The following is an 18,822-nucleotide window of genomic DNA, read 5'->3' as shown; positions in this document are numbered from 1 at the left end:
CGACCAAACCCGGTAGCTGTCATGTCCGCACTTTTTTTAAAATCGGTTCTTCAGACCAGCTCTGACTGAAGACAAAGTGGTCGTTAAAGACGGGACGGTAAAAGTAGAATTTTGACTGACACTTGAAATGGAGATTCGAAACGTCAGTCCTTTTGGGTTGGAAATTAAAGGAAAAATCGACCGGGTATTGAAAGGTTTTGTTGTCAGTTTGTGGTCAATCACTTGGGTGTTTTAAGTTCTGTCTGTTGCCTCTGAGGTTTGATGAGAACGTCAGTAGAAGTTGGTGGAGCGTCAGCTGACTGAATGGTGTGTCTAACATCTGACAGATTTCTCTCTCTCTCTCTCTCTCTCTCTCTCTCTCTCTCTCTCTCTCTCTCTCTCTCTCATCTGGTCGCTACCCGCCCAAACAAATCACAAAACAAAACATATTGGTTCGAATTGTCTCTGACTGTGAGGTCCTATTCGGTAGAACTGCTTGACTCTTAGGTGGCCAACGCTTTACAAAAACATTGTGAAATGTCTTCAAGGTGAGATCCATACTTTGCGGATTAACCGAACGTTTTCTATGCATGTATTTCTATTTAATTAGCCAGACTCGATTCGCTTTTATGCATGACAGTTTTGATGTTGACAGTAAGGGATTGATGAAGGCTCTCTGTGGACATTACATTTTTAGCACACATTGACTGAAGCGTCCGGTGTATCTACAAGCTTTGCCCATTGCAATATCTACTTTTTCCCCATATTCTTATTTAGCTGCAACACCAATGACTTCGCCTTTTTGGTGTCATGACCTGCTGTGCAGTATTGTGCATCCTAACATTTCTCAGTTTCTCAGTACGCGCCATACCTTCGTACCTTAAAAAGCAAAGATTTTGATTTGATGAAATTCAGGCTAAAATTTAGACTTGTCAAGCCAAGGACTTGGGGTGTGGGGTGGGGCTACTTTCAGCCATTCAACTCTTGAAACGGGGAAAAGTGGGAGGTAGTTGGAGTGGTTGGACAACAACAAAAAAAGATAAAAAAAAAATTAAAGAAAGATGAAGTACCAGGATCTAAAAGCGGAACTGTATCACTCTGTGTCCTCAGGTTCGAAAAGTTAAACTGGCGCCAAAATTGTCAGCATTGAGGGAAGAGCTTCCTGGAACGAGGGAGAGAAAGAGCGAGCGAATGATTCCTGGATTCTTGACAGCTGACTTCAATCGAACCCCCAACTTTTCGACTTGACGACGTGAGAATTCGATGGCTAAAGACGTCAACTGCTGCATTGGTTCCCCGTCTGCGGAATTCTTTCAAAGGCAACAAAACGGGGGACGCATAGCAGCTGCTGTGGTGGTGTCCCATCGCTGGAATACCCTGAGGAACTCCTTGTACGCAGTTGCAAGGCCCCGTGTCTAACGCTGACACCCTTCTACGAATCATTTTTTTTTTCTTTCACGTCGAGGTTTGCATTTCCGAGTTCTCCCGTCCTTGCTGCTGTCATTCAGGCAGTGTTCCCACCCCGGGCGTTTTCATCTCTCCACCTAAATGGGATGTCATTCACGTTTCTCAAGCTCCCTTGTCATGAATACCTTCATACGGCAGGCAACTCCAGCGGGGCCTTGGGGAGGCGGGGGTGGGAGATGGTGGTAGGGGCATTGGGAAGGGGAATGGTGGTTAGGTTCGAGAGGGAGTTACTTCTGCGGTTTGTTAAATGTTATATATAACATATGTATAATTTATGAATGCTTGTGCAGCTCTACAGAATTGTCCTAAAGGACTCGCACTTAAAATAGCTGACAGCCAAAGTCGTCTGAGGGACGACGCGTCCTTTGATAAAACGCTCGTGTTTTATCAGCACGCGTATGGGCAAGTACTTTCAGACACGCAATTATGTGCATATCACCCGCGATGACTTGCAATTATATGGGGGCGTTGAAAAGGAAACGTGCATCTAGAATAAAGGAAGGACGGTCAAGTACCTGTCAGACCTCGGGTGCAGCAGTACAGAGACACTGAGGCAATCTAAAGAAACGCCCCTTTTTCGAACGGCTGTCACAATAACGCCTCGGCGAACGTCTAACGCCGAGAAAATGTTTCACGGTCGTTGGCAGGACCCTTCAGTCCTCGAATGACGTAACTGAATAAAAAGGGGGCGGGGGCGCCACCTAGGAAAACGAAGTCTTCTCTACTCCTCCTCCTCCTTCATCTTGATCGAGCTGTAATGAGTTCCATCACTGGGGAAAACTAAGTGTTACGTATACGAAAAGCGGTGCTACACGGCGTTTGCTCGCTCGCTCGCTCGCTCGCTCGCTGCTTCTGGCTGCTTCTGGCGCGTCGATGCAACCTTGAGTGGTTCCCCCTCGAGGAAGAAAACGGAAAAAGATAAGAGAGGAGGGGGAGGAAAAAGAAAACGGGACGTTTGTTGACATCCCACCGAACCGACAATGAAACTTAATGAAAGCATAAAATCGGAATGAGAGATAAAGATCGCATGTGTCTACTTCTTCAGAGAGAGAGAGAGAGAGAGAGAGAGAGAGAGAGAGAGAGAAGGCTTTCCCATGAGTGGCACGTTGTTTAAGATAAGTGACATACGGTTACCTTTTTTTTCTACGTTGCCCTGACTCGCGCGCTAACTACCCAACCACCCGGCCGCCCGCCCTTTCTCTCAATTCGGGGGTGTTTTGGAGGGGTGCAGTAGGGGAGGGGGGAGGGTTTGGGTGACCCATATACTCGTGGATGCCGTAGGAAGCAGGTCCTCGTTTTTGATATGCTTCAGGTGTCAGAACAGGCCCAAGAGTATAGATGTATTGGGAGATAACAGGTCTGGGTGATGGTGGGTTATTGTGAGATGCAAAGTTAGTTTACCTTGGGAGAGAGAGAGAGAGAGAGGAGGCCTCTGTCTATAGTAACAGATAGTTCATGTGATGTTGAGAGAGAGAGAGAGAGAGAGAGAGAGAGAGGAGAGAGAGAGAGAGAGTCTGATCGAAATTCAAGATGGAAAATGAATTGCTGAGACTGTATTTTGTATTTAAAATGAAATATTGAACATTAAATCTGTTTTTTGTGATAGGGAAGTATATTATTATTATTATTTTATTTTTTTATTAATATATATTTTTTTTTTGCTCTATCACAGTCGTCCAATTCGACTGGGTGGTATTTATAGTGTGGGGTTCCGGGTTGCATCCTGCCTCCTTAGGAGTCTATTACTTTTCTTACTCTGTGCGCCGTTTCTAGGATCACACACTTCCGCATGAATCCTGGAGCTACTTCAGCCTCTAGTTTTTCTAGATTCCTTTTCAGGGATCTTGGGATCGTGCCTAGTTCTCCTATGATTATGGGTACGATTTCCACTGACATATCCCATATCCTTCTTATTTCTATTTTTAGGTCTTGATACTTGTCCATTGTTTCCCTCTCTTTCTCTTCAACTCTGGTGTCCCATGGTATTGCGACATCAATGAGTGATACTTTCTTCTTGATTTTGTCAATCAACGTCACGTTTGGTCTATTTGCACGTATCCCCCTATCTGTTCTGATACCATAGTCCCAGGGGATCTTTGCCTGATCGTTTTCTATCACTCCTTCAGGTTGGTGCTCGTACCACTTATTATTGCAAGGTAGCTGATGTTTCTTGCACAGGCTCCAGTGGAGGGCTTTTGCCACTGAATCATGCCTCTTTTTGTACTGGTTCTGTGCAAGTGCTGGACATTCGCTTGCTATGTGGTTTATGGTTTCATTTTTCGTATTGCACTTCCTACATATAGGAGAGATGTTATTTCCATCTATTGTTCTTTGAACATACCTGGTTCTTAGGGCCTGATCTTGTGCTGCTGTTATCATTCCTTCAGTTTCCTTCTTGAGCTCTACCCTCTGTAGCCATTGCCATGTGTCATCGCTGGCTAGTTCTTTAGTCTGTCTCATGTATTGTCCGTGCATTGGTTTGTTGTGCCATTCCTCTGTACTGTTTGTCATTCTCCTGTCTCTGTATATTTCTGGGTCTTCGTCTACTTTTATCAGTCCTTCTTCCCATGCACTCTTGGGCCACTCGTCTTCACTGTTTTTCAGATATTGCCCCAGTGCTCAGTTCTCGGTGTTGACGCAGTCCTCTATACTTAGTAGTCCTCTCCCCCCTTCCTTTCGTGTTATGTATAGTCTGCCCGTATTTGCTCTTGGGTGTAGTGCTTTGTGTATTGTCATATGTTTCCTGGTTTTCTGGTCTATGCTGCGAAGTTCTGCCTTCGTCCGTTCCACTATTCCTGTGCTGTTTCTGATTACTGGCACTGCCCATGTGTTTATAGCTTTTATCATATTTCCGGCGTTTAGTTTTGAATTGAGTATCGCCTTGAGTCTTTGCATATATTGTTTCCTGATCGTGTCCTTCATCTCTTGGTGTTTTATATCCCCTCGTTCCATTATTCCTAGGGATTTGTATCCCGTCTCATCTATGTGTTTGATGTTGCTCATGTCTGTTAGTAAGGCACATTTCTCTATCCCAAACTCCATCCTGATATCCCCAGATAACAATCCCTACAGTCTGGATTAGGGTATCTATTTCCTTGATGCTCTTACCATACCGCTTGATGTCGTCCATGAACATCAGATAGTTAATTCTATTGTCTATTTTCTTGAGTTGGTACCCGGTCCATCTTCTGCAGTACTTTTGTTATGGGAATCATGGCTACTACGAAGAGTAGTGGGGACAGTGAGTCGCCCTGGAAGATCCCTCTTCTGATAGTCTTATTCCAGAGCTTGTAAGTATTGTATTCTAGTTGCGCATTGTATTTTTTAGGAAGCTGATGGTATTTTCAGGCATTCTATTAGCCATGTGTGTGGTATCATGTCGAAGGCTTTCTTATAGTCAATCCATGCCATGCTTAGGTTGGTTTTCCTTCTCCTACTGTTGTTCTTCATTACCATTTTGTCTATCAGGAGCTGGTCTTTTGTGCCCCTACACTTTCTTCTGCATCCTTTCTGTTGGTGGGGGATGGTGTTTGTCTCCTCCAGGTAGTTACTAGCTATATTTCCCGTGCTCTTGTCTTTTTGTACTAAGGATGTTCTTCCTGTGGTCATCCATTTGGGTGCATGGTGATTTGAGATACAATCCTGGAGTTGTTCTTCTATTCGTGGGTGTAGGGCCTTGAAATTTTTGAGCAAGTATCCATGGACTTCATCGGGACCTGGGGTTTTCCAGTTTGGCATTTTCTTTAGCTGGTGTCTGACTGCGTCTGTCGTGATATCTGTGAATCTTTGTTTTATTCTCCCGGTTTCTTCTTCCTTGACTTCCTGGAGCCATGTTGCATGTTTGTTGTGCGATACTGGATTGTTCCATGTTTTCCCAGAGTCTCTTACTTGGTTCGGCTTCAGGAATTTCTTGGTGGTTGTCTTCCCCTCTTAGTTGGTTGTATAGTCTTTTCTGGTTGGTTCCGAATAGTTTGTTCTGTTGGTATCCCTTTCCTGTTATATACCGTTGGATCTTATGTGCTTAGTCCCCTCTCTTGTACTTTGTATTTCTCTTTGAGTTCCTCCCTTGTTTTCTTGCTTCTTAGCCTTTTTTCTGCCCTCTCTTTCAGTTTACTCAAGGCTGATCTCATCACCATGATTTGCTTTTCCAGGCGCCTTTTCCAAGGAGGTTGCTGTTTTGGTTTCTGTTGGGTTGGTTGTGTTTGTGGTGTTGGTGTTCGTATCCCCATCAGTTCTGTTACTAATCTTGCTCCTGCATGTGCCAAGTTATTTGTTTCTGTGATACTGGTGGTGTGTATTATTTTCATTATTTCATTGACCTCACTTGTTTTCTCCCTTAATTTCTTGGAGGGGATCTTTGTTCTCTCTGTATCTGACTCCATCCATTGTCTAATCTTTTCTACCCATTCCGTCCTCTCTGTTACTTCGTCGGTGTTTCTTCGTGTGTCGTTGTTTGATACCTCATCATCCCTGTCGTCTTCTGTGGCATCGTCACTCAGTTCGTCTTCTTGTAATTCTCCATATTTCCTTATTTTCTTCTCTTGTCCATTTCTTCCTCTGGTTTGCTTCTGTAGCTCCAATCTCAGCCTGTTGGTTACTGCCGTTGTGGTGGTCAGTTGCTGGATGACGACCTCCAAGTACCTGACCGTCTTCCCCTTCAATTGGGTTGAATACCTGGCTGTCGTTTATTCCTTCATTTCTTTCCGTCATTGCTGAGTTTTGCTATTTAACCCATAGCTGGACCCTACCCCATCAGGGATAGGTACTCATTTACAGCTGAGTAGACTGAGGAAATTTTGGTGAAGATCCTTTCCCAAGGAATCAACGCCGAGGAGAGCGGTCACCCATCCAACGACTGACCAGCCCCAATGTTGCTTAACCAGTCCATTGACGACCTAACCCACTCTGGCACGGCACCACATATTATTATTAATATTATTATTATTATTATTATTATTATTATTATTATTATTATTATTATTATTATTGAACTACATGTCACCTACATGCTTATACCAAAGAAGAGGAATATTTATGTGTAGTAGAAAGTCCGCCAAAAATATAAATAAATAAATTAAGAATTAAAATTTACTTAAATTGAAAAAAAACAGAAAAAAATCATTAATGTTCAGCTTGGTTAGGATCAGTTATGAAATTCAATAATAATAATAATAATAATAATAATAATAATAATAATAATAATAATAATAATAATAATAATAGTAAGAAAAGTGATGGACTCCTAAGGAGGCAGGATGCAACCCGGAACCCCACACTATAAATACCACCCAGTCGAATTGGAGGACTGTGATAGAGCAAGAAAAAAAAAAAAATATAATAATAATAACAACAGCGCCTCGGTGGCGTGGTTGGTATGGTGTTGGCGTCCACCTCGGTGGTCGCGAGTTCGATTCGGCCATTCCATTGAGGAGTGAGAGATGTATATTTCTGGTGATAGAAGTTCACTCTCGACGTGGTTCGGAAAGTCCACGTAAAGCCGTTGGTCCCGTTGCTGAATAACCACTGGTTCCCATGCAACGTAAAAACCCCATACAAACAAAACAATAATAATAACAATAATTTTTTTATAATACTGATAATATTGGTAATAACAGTAATAATACTAGTATTTATAAGTAATAATAATAAATAATAATAATAATAATAATAATAATAATAATAATAATAATAAAGGTGAATAGAAAACATTAAAATCTCTTGGAATTTATCGACCCAAATCCACTTAAACTTTACAATTGGAGAAAAGTGAGCTCACAAGTGCGCAATCTGGAGGCCGTTTGGTCTCGTCCTACATTTATCGAGAAGCTCTTATAGATAATGAATTTAATCGATGAGAGAGAGAGAGGGGGGGAGGGGTGGCGGGGGAGGTGGGGGTTCTTGCCTAGGGGCTATTTTTGAAGGTTGCGTAATGTTCTTCGTAGAAAAAAAAATCGATTGGATTGCATTACGTCTCTCTCCCTCTCTCTCTCTCTCTTCTCTCTCTCTCTCTCTCTCTCTCTCTGCCACACCACATGAACTCATATAAGACACTATAGTCAGGAACCTACCTCTCTCTCTCTCTCTCTCTCTCTCTCTCTCTCTCTCTCTCTCTCTCTCTCTCTCTCTCAAATAAATAAATGTAAAATATATCTTAAGAATGCACGTACTTGTGTAAAAATAAATAAATAAATAAAAAATATTTCGACCACATATTTTAGACTTTCGTACAAGCCGTATGACTTAAGAATTAATTGTTAAAATTTATCATTAAAACTTGTCCAATTACTTTCAAAATTCCTTTTACAATTATAATTAAAGAATAAAAAAAGACCCAAATTTTAAGACGTCATATTTAACACTTGTCTAATTAATTTCAAAATTCCTTTCACAATTATAATTAAAAAGTAACAAAAAAGACCTAAATTCTGAAACGTTATATTTAAAACTTGTCCAATTAATTTCAAAATTCATTTCACAATCATAATTAAAAAGTAAAAAAAAAAAAAATTCTAAGACGTCATACGTGGAAAAATTCAACCGTCCAGAATGTGCAATTTGTGTGAGAATATTTCCGAGTATTTATTTATTCTCTGAAACATGGTTCTTAGGCCTGCAACCATCACTCAGGGGGAAATTGAAACGTCTAACAGGCTATTAAGCCCCTCACCTCTCCGCTGCTGCTGCTGCTGCCGGCGCTGACGTTTGCGAAAACGCTGATAGCGGCTGATGGCATAACAAGCAGCAGTCGTCTGCTGCTGTGAGAGAGAGAGAGAGAGAGAGAGAGAGAGAATATTAAGAGGTTCCTGTCTATAGTGTCTGGTATGAGTTTATGTGGTGTGTGCGCAAAGAGAGATAGAGAGAGAGAGAGAGACTAAGAGGCTCCTGCCTATAGTGTCTGATATAGCGAAAGAGAGAGAGAGAGAGAGAGAGAAACTAGGAGGTTCCTGCCTATAGTGTCTGATAGAGAGAGAGAGAGAGAGTTTCCTGTCTATTTAGTGTCTGATATAGCGAAAGAGAGAGAGAGAGAGAGAGAGAGAGAGAGAGAGAGAGAGAGAGAGAGAGAGAGAGAGAGAGAATTTCCCTAGTCTGCAATTGTCACCAGTATATGATAAAAAGAATAGTATCATAAATTCTCTCTCTCTCTCTCTCTCTCTCTCTCTCTCTCTCTCTCTCTCTCTCTCTCTCTCTCTCTCTCTCCTCCAACCGCTGGTAAACAGGCGTGGAAACTTATTAACAAATGGAATTACTTCAATTTCCATCCGAAGGTGGCTGGAATCAATTTATACCCGTGATTATATGCCGTCTCTCCTTCTCGCTGCCTCCTTGATCTCTGGAGAGAGAGAGAGAGAGAGAGAGAGAGAGAGAGAGAGAGAGAGAGAGAGAGAGAGAGGCGTCAGACTTTAAGGCCAATAATCCCAGAATGATCATATTTCTTGCGTCTGAAATTATTATTAATTTTTGAATTATCTCTCACATTTTTTTTAGTGAGAGAGAGAGAGAGAGAGAGAGAGAGAGAGAGAGAGAGAGAGAGAGAGAGAGAGAGAGGTCAGACCTCAAGAACAAATATCCAATAATTATATTTCATGTGTAATTAATTGTTATTTTTTTATGTTTAATTTTTTTTTGCTCTTTTGTTGTGTTTTCTCTAACAACTTTTATGATCAGGTTTACAACCAAACGTGTGTGTGTGTGTTTTTCAGCTATAACTCTTGTGTGTGTGTGTGTGTGTGTCTGTGTGTTTTTTTATAACAACTCACTCATTTACCAATTTCCCAATTAGTCAAGTTATGTTTACAAATAAATGTGTGTTTTATTTACAGTTATCGCGTGTGTCTGTGTGTTTTTAATAACAACTCACTCATTTACCAGTTACTTCGAGCTCAGTAAAGTTAGGTTTGCAAATGATTGTGTGTATCATTTGATTTATAGCTGCTCTGTGTTTTTGTGTGTGTTTTACCTGCAACAATTTCTCTAAATATCAAACTGTTCTCGGTAAGGTTAGGTTTATAACCAATTGTCTGTTTGCGGGTGTATACATTTAAAACTCGCGCGTATTTTGAATAATAACTTTTATTTACAACTCGTGCGTGTGTTTTTGTGTGTGTATTTTATTACGAACTCTTCTGTAAACATTACCTAAGGTTCTTTGCAGCGTTCATTCGGCCCGTAGCTCCTTTTACTATACCTCCTTTCATTTTCGCGTCCTTCCGTCGAAATGTTTGCCTCCTGTTACACCTTTCAAACCTGCCTACTCTCAGTTTTTTCCCTTCAGCGCTGAATGACCTCATATGTCCCTGCGCTTGACCTGTGGCCAAAATTCTATTTATATTTTGTTCCACCTCCGTTTCGTTTTTTATTTTTTTTTATTTTTTTTTTTTATTTTAATAATTAATTAATTTTTTGAAACCCGTATTTCTTCGGCGCGCATTCCCCTCTGAAATTGGGTTTTTGAGGCTGCCACTACCCCCTCCCCCCCCACTTCAACCCCCCTCCCGCCTTCAAACCCCCCCCCCCTCTCTCGCCCCTCGTGATTCAATTACTGTAACTTGATTTGTAGATATAATCGAATGCTCATCTCTTACTTGTTTGCAAGGAGAGAGAGAGAGAGAGAGAGAGAGAGAGAGAGAGAGAGAGAGAGAGAGAGAGAGAGAGGTGTAGTTGCACGCTTCTGTTTTAATAATATTTTTATTTTTTGTTGGGTATTCGCTGATGTGTGCAACGAGAGAGAGAGAGAGAGAGAGAGAGAGAGAGAGAGAGAGAGAGCGAGCATGTCAAGTAGCAGTTCAATCGAGAGAGAGAGAGAGAGAGAAAGCACGTAGTAATTTGAGAGAGAGAGAGAGAGAGAGAGAGAGAGAGAGAGCACGTAGCAATTTAAGAGAGAGAGATAGCAAGGAGCAATATGAGAGAGAAAGATAGCATGTGGCAATTTGAGAGAGAGAGAGAGAGAGAGAGTGTGGGCGTCTTGTTTTCGACGAGAATCAATCTATTTATTCACCCCAACCACAGAACAGCTCTAGCGAAATTGAAAGTTGGCTTCTAAATCAAATACATTTGCGTTTTCATTTTACTTTCTTGACTCGATTTTCGGCTAAATACTTTCACTATCGCCAAGAGAAAGTGCGGTTTTCTTTTTCAGAAAGTACGGAATGTCTAAAAATGGTGATTATATAATTTTCTTTAGAAGTGGTTAAGTTTCTGGATGAACTCGAATTGCGTCTTAAATTAATCAGTTGTAAATATTTCAGTCTTAACTTTTAAAAGTCTACTGAATGTGATTTATTGATTCATCAAAGTAACTGTATTTTACAGGAGATTAAGAAAAAATTATCATTACCTGTAATATAAACTGTAGTTCAATACAGGTTTGTGTTTACTTAATTTCAGAATATATGCAGTAGTAGTAGTAGTAGTGTTGTCCAAATCAGCATTCAATTTTCGTCGTGTAAAAATGTAAACAGGTGTTCGAAACTGTTGAGATTAACTTAATCCAAGAATAAAACAGAGACTATAGAGCATTTTTGCTAAGTCGGGTCCTGGCCAGACATAGGGGTACTCGGAAGACAGATTGTGTTCGAAAATGTTGGAGTTAACTTGATCCAGGTGTAAAACCAGAATAAACATAGAATATATGCCATTTTAGCAAGCTAAAGCCTAGGCCAGACGTAGGAATCCGAACTGACAGAATGTGTTCGAATTGCCGTAATTGACTTAATCCAGGAATGAAATCGAGAATATAGTAAATTTTTGCTAGAATATACCAAGACTGTAGACAATTTTTTTGCAACAATTAAACCTAAAAAGACGAAAATTTTTCAACAGTTAAACCCAAAAAGACAGACCATTTCTACAATAATAAAACCAAGAATATTGACCGTTTTAGCAAGCTAAAGCCAAGGTCAGACGCAGAAACCCACGTGACAGAGGAAATAGATTGCAACTACGAAATAAGAATTTGCATCTGCCCCCGTCCACCCTCATTTCCTTCTTGGCATTTTGCCTGATAAGTCCTCCTCCTCCTCTTCTTCCTCCTCCTCCTCGGACCAATCAGGCAGTACAGGAACTTGCCACTGACAGATCACGTGACTTTTTTTTCTCTTGACCACCGATTGCCAATATTGGCGTCAACAGATGGGTCGTGGGAGGAAAGGAAATTTGAGATAACTCGGGAACCGGTGGACGGATTTAGATGAGATGTGAGTGCATAATACCTCGAGAACCGTAGGAGGATACCTCAGGAATGGATGAGTGGATTTAGATGAAATTTGGGTATAGGGTACCTCGGGGATTTTAAAATTAATCAGGAATGGATGAGCGGATTTTGATAAAATGAGGGTATGGAATACCCCATGTGTTATAGAATGACTCAAGAATGGATGAACAGATTTGCATGAAATTTGAGTATAGGATACCTTGGGAAGAGTGAATGTGACAAAATCATTTATATCTTTATTATTATTATTATTATTATTATTATTATTATTATTATTTATCAATTTATCAAAATTGAGAAAGTCTTGATGTCTTACAATTTATTAAATTTTTGTGATATTCTACACATTACTAAATTTAATCTCTCTCTCTCACTTTTCTAAGTTACTGTGAAAGTGTATGAAGCCCCTCTCACTTCCTCTATCAAAAATGGACCCCCCTCACTTCCTCTTATCAAAAATGGACCCCCCTATAGCTTCCTCTATCAAAATAGGAACCCCTCTCACTTCCTCTATCAAAAATGGAACCCCCTCTCACTTCCTTTATCAAAAATGGACCCCCTCTCTTCCTTTCCTTTACAAAATTGGACCCCCCTCTCACTTCCTCCATAGAAAAGGAAAATGGACCCCCTCTCACTTCCTTTATCAAAAATGGACCCCCTCTCCCTTCCTCCATCAAAAATGGACCCCCTCTCACTTGCTGTATCAAAAATGGACCCCCTCTCACTTCTTCTATAAAAAATTGACCCCCTCTCACTTCCTCTTTAAAAAATGGACTCCCTCTCACTTCCTCTATCAAAAATGGACCCACTCTCACTTCCTATATAAAAAAGAAAATGGTACCCCCCTCTCACTTCCTCTATCAAAAATGGCCCCACCCCCCTCCTCACTTCCTCCTAATAAAAAAAATGAACTCCCTCTCACTTCTTCTTTTAAAAAATTGACCCCCTCTCACTTTCCTCTCTAAAAAACAAATGGACTCCCTCTAACTTCCTCTATCAAAAATGGACCCCCATCGCACTTCCTCTATCAAAAATGGACCCAGTCTCACTTCCTCTATCAAAATTGACCCCCCTCTCACTTCCTCTATAAAAAATGGACCCCCTCTCACTTCCTCTATCAAAAATGGACCCCCTCTCACTTCCTCTATCAAAAATGGACCCCCCTCTCACTTCCTCTATCAAAAATGGACTCCCTCTCACTTCCTTTATCAAAACGACGGTGCTGATCTCTCTCTCTCATAAACTATGGTGGATTATTGACCTCTCTCTCTCTCTCTCTCTCTCTCTCTCTCTCTCTCTCTCTCTCTCTCTCATATCCCCTTACTTTTTTTTTAGACTCTCCAATGACTTAATGGGTAAGTCTGCAGATTACGGATTCGCTAGGAATTTTCCCCCGGTGACAAAGAGCTTTTTGCTGCTGCTGTTGCTGCTGTTTCTGTTCCAGGGAGAGCTGTATATTGCTGTTCCTGACAGCCGCTGCTGCTGCTGTTGCCCTAATGTATGCTGCAAGTATGTATGTAAGAGGAGAATAGCATTGCGTTGCGTAATGCTTAATTTTTTTAATTTTATTTTACCGACATCGGAAACACGGATGCGTAGCTGCCATTACTTACATTCTGAAATATTTATTTATTTATTTACTTATTTATTTGTTTGTTTGTTTATTTGCCAAAATATCAACTTTTCTTGCTGCTCATATGCTCATCAAAGTTCGTTTAAGGCTGTTTTTTTTTTCTCTCTCTCTCTTTCACGCATTAAGTGAGCATGGACACCTCACTTCTGTAAAGGATAGATGGCTCACCATAATTATGATTATATAGTATATATGTGCATATATACTTTATATACATGTATATGTGGTTTATAAATGTATATAAATGTGTGTATATAATATTGTATATAAATATGTATATATATGTATATTATGCAGCATACACATTTATATACATGTAAAAACCACATATATACATGTATATATATATATAAAACATATATACATATATACTTACACATGTATACTATATAGTCATAATGTACATACGTTGAGCCAACCCTCCTTTACAGAAGTGCAGTGTCGCTGCCCAATTATGAGAGAGAAACATATATATATATATATATATATATATATATATATATATATATATATATATATATATATATCAAGAGTTGAACTTACTTGAGTTGCATCCCCTCTCTCTCTCTCTCTCTCTCTCCTCCCCAACCATTTAAGATAACATCACCCAAGAAGAAATTCTTCGGTCTAAACGTCCGGAAAATCAATCTGATTGGAATTTTTGTTTTTGAGGCAAAAGCTTTACTCGCTCGAATTATTTTCATTCTTTCAACCGTATTTCCTTTCTCTCTTCTTCTTCTCCTTCTGCTTCTTCTATCTTCTTCTTCTTCTTCTTGTTCTTCTTATTCTTCTTCAGATTTTCCCTTCTTCCATTTGGGGAAAGATTCGTCTGTGAAATGAGATTTTGTTTCATTTTTTCCGTTTCTCTCTCTCTCTGTGCTGATGAGTGGATGTGGTGGTGGTCTGGTAAATCACAGGTCAGCAAGTGGTTTAAGTCCATTATTATTATTATTATTATTATTATTATTATTATTATTATTATTATTATTATTATTATTATTATTATTATTATTATTATTATTATTATTATTATTAATTAAATTTTAATAATTTATTATTATTAATATTATTATTATTCCATTATTAGTATTATTTATTATCCATTATTATTATTATTATTATTATTATTATTATTATTATTATTATTATTATAAATTTAATGATTTATAATAATTAATTATTTATTTTTATCCATTATTAGATTATTTATTATCCATTATCATTATTATTATTATTATTATTATTATTATTATTATTATTATTATTATTATTATTATTTACAATGAAACGAACTACAAATGCTACACTAACCTGACCAGAAGGAAAACCAAATGAATACGTAGCCAACAGCCACAAAATGCAAGAGCGTATGGACAGAATTCCTATATATGTATAAAAAAAAAAAGTTTTTTTTCTATAGAACGAAAATGTCGAAGTGTCTCCAACATTCGAAAGGGACATTTCCCTAACATTCACTGGGATCGTATCGTCGATAACGGGCACAGACGACGTCAAAATAATGACAGTCATCTGAAGGAGTATATATATAGAGTCTCTCTCTCTCTCTCTCTCTCTCTCTCTCTCTCTCTCTCTCTCTCTCTCTCTGTCAGGCGGAACCTTTCCTGGGTGTTTTCAAATGATGGATTCGACACGTAGCTAAAAACAGGTTTAGTATACAGGAAACTAAATAAAGAAGAGAGAGAGAGAGAGAGAGAGAGAGAGAGAGAGAGAGAGAGAGAGGGAGGGGGGCGGCGCCCATAATTAATGCGAGTAAATATTTCTTAGCTAAAATGTGTACCACACTGTAATACAATACATGAGAAGCCCTCGATGAGGTAATCACACACAACTGCTAAAAAATAAATAGATTAATAAACAAATAAATAAATAAAATACAGTATGGCAAAAAAAGGTTATGATACAGTATGGAAATACAGTACTGTATTTCAGCAAATACTATGTGGTATCTATATCCCAATCTGCGACGTTGCTGGAAAAAAATAGCAAAAAAAAAATAAAAAAATGAGAAATCTAATAAAATAGAAATAAATAAATAAAATACAATATGGTACAAAAAGTAAATAAGGTAATATACTGTATGGAAATACAGTACTGTATTTCAGCAAACACTTTGCGGTGTCTGTACCCCATTCTGCGAGGATGCTGTCAAAAGAAAAAAAAAAAAAAAAGAAGGAAGAATCTATTTCGCTCCGTCTAAACTGACGGAAAAATTGAAAGATCTGGACGAGAATTTTTGGAAAATTCCTCCCCCCACCTCCTCCATTGACGGAAAAAGTCATAATAGTGATTTATGATGAGAAGTTTGCTGAAGAGGAACTCACGAAGGAGAAATTGCGCTAAACTGAGACATAATAATTTGTAAGTGGGACATAATATACGATGTCATGAACATGTTGGCAACTTATCGCATTCACATCGCAACCATGTTGGATACACAAGTCGGCGACTTCTTGGTAGTGGTAACTTATAGTGTATGCTACAGTCACAGCCGTTGACTTGTCAACCGGTTCGTGACATGTTTGCGATAAGTTAGCGGCTTTTGTTATATATATATATGTGTGTGTGTGTGTGTGTGTGTATTTATATATATAAATATATACTTAATATAATGTGGTATATATTGATAGTTTATATATATATATATTATATATATATATATATATATATATATATATATGTATATGTATATATATATATATATATATATATATATATATATATATATATATTATATATATATATGCAACATGCAGAGAGAGAGAGAGAGAGAGAGAGAGAGAGAGGAGAGAGAGAGAGAGAGAGAGAGAGACCCTCCCAAGGAAGAAAAGAAAAAAAATAAATAAATAAACAACCGGTGGAAGAGAAGTAGCCATAATCAGAAAAAAGGGGCAGGCAGCGTGGTTATTGGTAAATGATTTCTTCCTTTCAGCCCCTGAGAGCTTCAATTAGAGGGCCCGGCGGCCATTATTATTCGGGGGTCGAAAGGAAGAAGAACAAGAAGAAGAAAAAACAGTTCCCGTATTTTTACTTTGATTTATTTATTCTCTACCGAGCGAAATGAGTTCTGTTTGGGGGGGGGGGGGGGGACGAAGACATCCCGTTTTTTTTATTTATAAGAATTGAAAACTTCCCGTTTTCTGTAAGAATTGAAGACTTCTTAACTTACCCAAGCCCGGTTTAAAGAGTAAAGGTGGGGTATCACGTCCGTGGTTTTATTTTAGGTGAGGTGCTGACGATACGCCTGAACCACCTTGCAACAGACCTTAGCGCTTCGGTGCAGGTGGTCTGCAATCCAGGAGATATATATATATATATATATATTATAGTATACTATATATATATATATATACTATATATTATATATATATTATACATTTTATATAATATATATATATACATATATATATTTTATATATATATAGTATATATATATATGCATATATTTATAGACATATATATATATGTATATGTATATATATGATATATATATATATATATATATATATATATATATATATGTGTGTGTGTGTGTGTGTGTGTATGTATATATATATATATATTATATATATATATATATATATATATATATATATACATACATATACATATATACATGCACATAAACCCAGGTACACAGCACATCACTGCTCAGGTCACAGAACAGAGCCACAAATAGAATATATGCAATATTCAGGGGAGGGCCAAAATCATATGCACCCTTCAAAGAGTCGGATCAATTTCGGCGTTTGTCTTATTTTCCTTGTTAATATTACCGATAAATTCACCGTTTACCTCCACATTCACTCGTATTTTTCGTGTGGGAATTTTCTAAAATAAGTCTTGGTATTTCTGATTATCAAATAGGCACGGTTTGTGTGTTGGCAACTCAGCTATCGTATTGGAGGTAAGGTCATGTCGATTCTAAGTACAAAGCCTGTATTTTGATACGTTTTTATGTATTTGCTATTTACTCATATTTTTTTTAATAAGTGGGGTGTCCTCTCTCTTATTCCCCTTTACCTCCTCTTATTTCTTCCTGATGAACACCTTTATATTCCTTGAAAGCTTGAATTTCGTGTTAGTGGCCCTTTTGGTGGGCGTGTTCCATATGAGTGCAGGTTTCGTCTTCTGAATAATAATAATAATAATAATGATAATAATAATTAAAATAATTAATAATAATAATAATAATAATAATAATAATATAATAATAATAACAAATAATAATAATAAGATAATAATAATAATAATAATAATAATAATAATAATAATAATAATAACTAATAATAATAATATAATAATAATAATATAATAATAATAATAATAATAATAATAATAATAATTCGGCAGGAATAATACGCACGGTAGAGCCAGCGTCAACATATATCTCCCTTTGATAGTAGAATTAATGAAAAATATTGAATATATTCAATCGTAATTATTTAGTCTACACACACACACACACACACACCTGCAGCGGAAGATCAAAGGAAAAGTATAGTAAACAAATAAAAGATTGTTGGGAAATATAGCGATTGTAGGTTATTAATATGCATAAAAATAATAATAATAAATGAAAAAATTCAGAAATTAGAAGGAGAAATTATAGGAAAAAATGCAAATTGATATTACGAAAAGATAAAAAGACGAAGAGAATGTGTTAGTAATTTTAAATTTTTTTGAAAATCTCTATATGAAAAAGGAGAAATTAGAGGCAAATACATAAATGAAAAATTAAGAAGAATTACGAAGAATAATTGTACAAAAACCGGTGGAATCCAGACAACTTTCATTTGTGAGAAATGAAAAATCGCTGGCAAAAATGTTAATAAAAAAACACATAAAGATAAGAGCTTAAAGTACGAAGAATAATGATAAAAACCAGTTGAACTTGGAATGAAAAATAAATAGATAAAAAGATAAACAGAAGAAGCGAGAGTTAAAAATGCGAAAAAAAGATAAAGAATACCTAGAATAATTAGATACACATTAATAGAACTCAGAATGAAAATACCCTAAAGTAAAATATACGTAGACAGCATTTAGTACCCTGGACGAGGAGAAACTTGTTGGCAAAAAAAACGAGGAACCGATTTCAATACGAATTGGCCAAGATTACGTCATCGGAGGAAATCACGAATCAGAGCGAATATTAGAGAGAGAGAGAGAAAGAGAGAGAGAAGAAGTGTCCCCCCAATCGCCGATGATCCCCAGAGAGAGAGAGAGAGAGAGAGAGTCTTAAGATATACATTTTGGTCCTGCAGTATCGTTCGTATATTACAAAAGCAACAATTCATAATATAACCTACCTTTTTCAACGAATGAAGATACTCACAGTTGGTCTCGCTTAGCGAAAGTTTCTTGAGCTCTATCCTGTCTTGATTTTTAGCTCTCTCTATCTGTCTATCTTTCTCTCTCTCTCTCTATCTATCTCTGTCTCTCCTCCTCTTCGTTCATTCTTGCAGTTCTTAAGGACATTTATCTAGTCCTTTTTCGTAAATGCACTTTCTTT

At 37.8% G+C, this 18,822-nt stretch overlaps 1 protein-coding gene across 2 annotated transcripts in view; it reads right to left on the bottom strand.

Annotated features, from left to right (window-relative positions):
• The window catches only part of LOC135200961 (neuropeptide SIFamide receptor-like), a 45,627-nt gene that overhangs the window by 25,098 nt on the left and 1,707 nt on the right, over positions 1–18,822 (bottom strand). The window contains exon 2 of one of the 2 annotated variants that reach the window (XM_064229733.1): positions 18,620–18,822. This exon is cut by the window's right edge and continues 322 nt beyond it. The exons of the other annotated variant lie outside the window; for it this stretch is intronic. The gene's annotated coding sequence lies outside the window, so the exon portion shown is untranslated. The remainder of the gene's footprint in view (positions 1–18,619) is intronic. 2 annotated transcript variants of the gene reach the window in all.

This window comes from Macrobrachium nipponense, chromosome 27 (assembly GCF_015104395.2).
Source record: "Macrobrachium nipponense isolate FS-2020 chromosome 27, ASM1510439v2, whole genome shotgun sequence".
Classification (NCBI taxonomy): Eukaryota; Metazoa; Arthropoda; class Malacostraca; order Decapoda; family Palaemonidae; genus Macrobrachium; species Macrobrachium nipponense.
The sequence above is the reverse complement of the archived record's forward strand: the minus strand, read 5'-3'. Positions and strand labels throughout refer to the sequence as shown.